The following is a 6,000-nucleotide window of genomic DNA, read 5'->3' as shown; positions in this document are numbered from 1 at the left end:
AGTGGTTCAGGCCGCCGAAGCGTAATACCCTACTCCACTGTGTGCTGTATTGAGCTTGAGAGCTTGAGAGTCTAAGTGAGCTCGAGCCTAAGTTGGGTCTGTCTTGTAACGTCGTGTGCCCTCCCTTTTATAGCTCAAGGGGGGCACATACAAGGGTGCTGAGCCCCAACATGTGGGCCCAGGGGCAAAACGAAGGGAATACATATAGAAGTATCCAATGCCAGTGTCGCCCAGAAGATCTCCGAGCGCCATAATGTCCATAGTCCATATAGTATTAATATCTCGCGGCTGCTTCCTCGGTAATGCGTGAGCCACGATGAGCACAGCGTATGTCGCAGCATGGGCGTATTGCCTGCCAACGGAATGGACAGGCACGCCGCTTGCAGGATGGTTTGGTCGCTGCCCGTCAGCGGAGTGGACAGGGCACATTAAATGCTGAGGTGGCACATCACCTGCCAGTGGAGTGGACAGGGCTCATTAAATGCTGAGGCAGCACATCACCTGCTAGTTTGACAGGCGGCGCGCCTTATCCGCAATAAATGCAGAGGACGCGCGGCCCAGAGGCCTTACGTCAGGCTCCACCCGCTAGCTTACGTCACGGGCAGCTGGCCACGTGGCAGTATCGGGTCTCCGCCTGAGCGGAAAGCAGAGGCGTATGCGGTATGGTCCGGACATGTGTCGGCTCCGGACCCCCGCTTGGCCTTGACTAAGGTCCGGGTACTCTTTGTCCCAGAATCCCGGGACCCTGTTGTGAGTAACCCGGACCCTGCACAGGGGGGTGCGAGACCCGTCCGAGGGGTCCGGGCACGCCCATGGAGGTTCTGGACCTTACCCGGAGGTCCGATCCATACGTACAGGGGTCCAGCACTTTCCTATGGGGGTCCGGATCCACTGTTGATATCCTGGAGTATATCGTCTTCTCTGGCCACGTGGCGACCCAGGAGTCGTCCACGCGGTGGGGTCGGGTACTGTTTAACATGCGACTAGAGATAGCCGCATGGGCACCGTGCTTTCACACTGTAGTAAGGGGTACCCCTGTTTCAGGGTACCGACAGTGGCCCCTGGGCCCACCTTAGGGGAGGACACGAGCCTGTAGGTGGGGCCAAAGCTTGACTTGCGATTGGTGTGTCGCTTTCGTGCGTCTGCTGACGTAATCACTACCAGTCCGCCTTCGATCACGCCAACTGCCACATCTATCCCCTCGGCTGACTGACCCGCGGCCCCCACGCATGATGGTTTCGCCAGACCACGCGCGAGACGCCTCGATACCGCTGCATTGGTTTGAAAAATTACCTTCTCTGTCTTCTGCAGCGGCCCCGAGGGGGTGCAGTGCTGACGTGAGCGGCGGTTCGCTCTTTCTGTACTCAGAAACCGACGACCAAGGAGTATGACTCATGGGCCCGGGCCCTCGTGTCAGAGACTGGGCCGTTGTTTCCGGCGGAGATGGAGAGGCGCACTACTGTGGGCGGCGGTTCGCTTCTCGCGTGGCGGCTCGCCTTCTCAGCACTCGGAGACCCGCACACCAGCTGTATGACTTGTGGGCCTAGGCCCCCATGTCAGAGGCTGGGTTGCTTTGGTGCGCGTCGGGCGAGAAGGGCGCGAGCGGGAGAGTCTTCCTTGAAAAGGGATTCACCCTGCGTGCAGCAGTTATGCTTTCACATTCTCTCCTCTTGTTGCGCTCTTTCGTCTTCGAGCTTTCTGCGCCCCTTTTCATTCGCGCTCTCCTGCTCCACACATGCGCCGCCGCCGACGCCATGACTTCGCTTGGCCAACCCGACCGCTTCCAGACCGAGGCGACGCTCGATGTGGTGTGCCACCTGCTTGGATGGAGTGCACCGGTGCTTGCCAGGAGGATCCACGCTGGCGTCGTCCCCCTCGGTGACCTCGTCGCCGGGGAGTTCGTTTTGTTCACCTCCTACATCTCCTGTGGGTTGGCGTTGCCGATCTCGCCTTTCTTCCTGCTGTTGTTGGAGGAGTTCGACCTCTAGCTTCAGCACCTCACCCCCCACTCCATCCTCCAGGAGGCCATCTTCGCCCACCTATGCGAGATGTTCGTGGGGGTGGCGCCCTGCACCTCCCTCTTTCGCCATTTCTTTGTGCTGGTGAAGTCGGGGAAGGCGAAGGACCACCTCGGCACCTACTACTTCTAGACAAGGCCAGATTCGGCCGGCTCCTACATGCCTTCCCTTGGTGGCGCAAGGTGAGAGAACTGGCGCGGCGACTGGGTGATCGCTAGCGCGGAGGCCAATGACCGCCTCGCCCTGCCGAGCGACGGGCCAAGACTCGACCGGAAGCAGTGGAGGACCAAGACTTCCCTAGCTCTGGAGCTCCAGCTCGTTCTGGACAGGATCAAGAGCTTGGCGGCGGGCGGCCTGACGTTGATGCACGTGGTTGGTGACTTCCTGAAGCATCGGATCGCATCGCTGCAGTAGAGGGAGCGTCTATGTTTCTGGTTCACCGGCTCAAACGACATCGGCCGGATCCAGCGCGGGCCAGGGACCGACCTGTCCTGGGAGGAACTGGAGGTGGTGAAGGGGATTACTATTGAGCCCTTCGTCCCTGAGTCTCTAATCCTCCCCGAGGGCATCCCTGCGCTCTTTGACGATGCAGGGTTGAGGCTGGGACCCCCATCGCGGGATCCAGATCTCCGATGCGCCGGTTGGAGGCGCCTAGACTGCCGGCATGGCCCCCAGCGCCCGTGCCGGAGCTTCTCACGCCCCCGTCATGGCCCCCCGCCCCTTGGACAAGGGAAAAGGGGCTGCAAGTAGCTCCTCTGCCCCAGGCGGCGCTGGGATGTCGGAGGAGGAGAGGAGACGTCGGCTGCGCCACGCAGATGGATCGTTTGTTTCGGACCCCCCGCTGGGGCCGAGGAGGCCGGCTCCCAAAAGCGTCAGAGGACTGCTGGCAGGGCCGAGGAGACCGGCTCCGAGGCTCAGGGCGCGCAGAGGCGCGCCAGTACTCCGCCACCACAGCCATCGGGTCCACCGCCACCACAACCACCACCACCGTCGGGCTCGCCGCCGCCAACAGCACCTAGGGATGATCTCCCCTAGGGGCACCAGGAGCAGCGGCAATAATAGCAGCAGCAACAGCAGCAACAACAACGGTCGCCCCGCTTCCAGGGTCGCTGGAAGGTCCAGGGCCCCAAGTGAGTGGAGCCCCTTTCTTTTTAATTAGTCTATTTAACATGCCGAGAGGTCTTAACCCATCCTTTGCTTGTCAGGGCTTCCCCCCCTCTGCTCCCAAGGTTGTGCCTCCACCGCCCCCGGCTGCTGTCGTCGAGACAGCGCCACCGGGCCCCTAGGCTTCAGCTGGGGATCCGGCGACAGCGGCACCAACACCAAGCGGTGCCGCAGCGTTAGAGGGGGTCCCCACTGCCCCAATGGCTACCACAGCCTCAATGATGGCCATGTCGTCGAGCACACCGTCGGAAGCGGTAGAGAAGACCCTAGTTGCGTCCGTTGCCGCCATCGAGGTCGATACAGGGGGCACATCCAACTCCAACCTGCCGCCCACTCCGGAGGAGACGGAGGTTATTTTTGGGCGGCGGCTCCGGTCCGGCGCGCCGGAAGCAGCGCCAGTTCCCCTCCCCTGTGTGCTGTCCCGCGCCCACTAGGCCCTCCAAGAGACTGAGGCAGTGATCCTGCGGGAGTGGGAGGCGCTTGAGGCCGAACACCAGCGCCTCAGCGACTGGCGTGCCTAGCTGGAGGAGCGCACCAAGGAAGCGTCCCGCCAGTTCACCTCCAAGCGGTCGGAGCTTCAGCGGGACCGCAAGAACTATAGGAAGGACCAAGAACTACAGGAAGGACCTCTAGAAGGTGTTCGCCCGGGAGCTGGAGGTGACCCGGAAGGAGAAGAGGCTGGCCAAGAAGGAGGTCCACTTGGACCAGAGGGAAGAGGTCATCTCGGAGCTCCAAGGCAAGTTGAATGCCCTTAACAAAATCCTGGAGGAGTAGCGGGCCGATCAGACCACGGCTGTGGAGAGCCTGCAAAGGCTGCAGCGAGAGCTCGATGGCAAGGCCCGCGATGCCACCCTTTCCGAGGAGAAGCTCAAGGCGAAAGGTGAATCCTTGGACAAGCGAGAGGTGGACCTCGCCGGTTGGGCAACGGACCTCACCAGGCGGGAGAAGGATCTCGCCTTCAAGAAGGAAATGCTTGTAAGGCAGGAGAAGTCACTTGCCGAGCATGAGCTCGAGGTAGAAGAGAAGGAGCGGATGCTGGAGGAGCGGGTCTGCCAGTTCAAGGTGGCGCAGGCGGCACAGGCAGCACCGGGCCCCCAGGCGCTGGAAGCGATGAAGAAGACGCTCGAAGATCTCCAGGTGGAGCAGTGCGCCGGGGTCCAGCGCATCGCCGCATGGGCCGGTGAGGCGAGCAAGGCACTGGTGCCGCTAGGGGTGAGCCTCATCCCGGTGTCAGAGCTGCCGACGTCCATCTCCGACGTGCTCCTGGTGCTGGACTCCGCCGCCGACCAGCTCTGATGCCTGGACTAGATCCTTGGCGCCCGCCTGGAGGCCGAGGGCGGCAGGCTCTGCCGGGCGGTGATTGAGTACATCCTGACGTGCTTCCGGAGCCACGACCCGGCCATCTCCTTGGAGCCGGTGATCTCTAGTCCGGTGGCCGACACCGAAGACGCCGCCCGGGAGGGCATACAAGATACTGTGGAGGTGGTGGCCGAGCGCTTCCAGTGGGATCCTACCGATGATTAGCAGCCAGATCTGTAGAGATAGGTCCAGGGTTCCGCTAGGGTGTGGCTTGTAATGTTTTTTGTAAGATACTTTTGGGAAGTATTAATCTAACAGTGACAGAACTTATCTGTATGCTATTTGTCTTTGTTGTGTGCATTGTTACCACCTTCTCCCTGGTGCCTGGCCCCCTAGGATGTAGGCTCGACGTGTCGAGGCTGGTTGCCAGTATACCTAAGAAAGAATTGGTGACCTAGCCCCTAGGAGGTAGTCTCGACTGGGACCCGGACCTGCACAAATCCCTGGCTAGGAAGCTTTAATAGTGTACCCATAGGACCCGCTAACTGGTAACTTTTATCCTTTGATTCACGCAACAGGACCTGCAGGACTTAGGCCGGGAAGCCAATCCACGTGTCCGGGCCCCCTGGGTTACAGTTCCGAATACTAGGGCACCCATTGCAGAGTGGTGGAGCATGTAGGCTTAGGGTACGGGACCAGGCTATGCGGCTACATAGCTCTGGACCACCCAGGGGACGTGTGTCCGTTTTCTAGAACTGGCCCCCAGGCTGCCGGACCCCCTTATCGAGGGATCCCAAACTGCTCGCCTGGCTACTCAATTCGGATGTCCATATACCAACAAGGGTGGGAACTGTATGGGTGGTTCAGTTAAAAATGATGCTTGTAAGTTGAAGCAAAATAAGACCACCACAAAAACAAATCTGGGGGCGAATCTTTTCTTTATAACTTGGTATTGATGAGTGTAGGCCAACAGACCGGGTTTATGAGGGCGGACCTCACCGGGCTGGCGTACATATATGTGCAACTTAGTTACAAAGGAAGAAAGCTGAATCCCCAGGCTTGTTTCTATGGGAAAAACTTATGGAGATGCTCTATGTTCCAGGGATTGGGAAGAGGCTCTCCTTCAGTTGTAGCAAGGCGGACACACCCGAGTCAGCATATTTCCATCACCTTGAAGGGTCCTTCTCAGCTGGGGGAGAGTTTGTGGAGCCCTTCTCGGTTCAGTACTCGCCTTAGGACCAGGTCCCCGACCCCGAGCTTCCTACTATGCACGAACCGTTGGTGGTAGCGCCTGAGCGCTTGGTTGTACCGTGCATTTCGGATCGCCACTTGCCATCTGCGCTCGTCGATGAAGTCCATGTCCTCACGTCGTAGCTATTCCTACATAGACTCATCGAACGCCTAGACTCGTGGGGAGCCCATAATGATTTCCAGGGGAAGGCAGGCTTCGGCCCCGTAGACCAGGAAGAACGGGGTCTCTGCAGTAGCTCGGCTGGGTGTGGTCCGGTTCCCCCACAGC

Source organism: Zea mays, chromosome 4 (genome assembly GCF_902167145.1).
Source record: "Zea mays cultivar B73 chromosome 4, Zm-B73-REFERENCE-NAM-5.0, whole genome shotgun sequence".
Lineage (NCBI taxonomy): Eukaryota > Viridiplantae > Streptophyta > Magnoliopsida > Poales > Poaceae > Zea > Zea mays.
The sequence above is the reverse complement of the archived record's forward strand: the minus strand, read 5'-3'. Positions refer to the sequence as shown.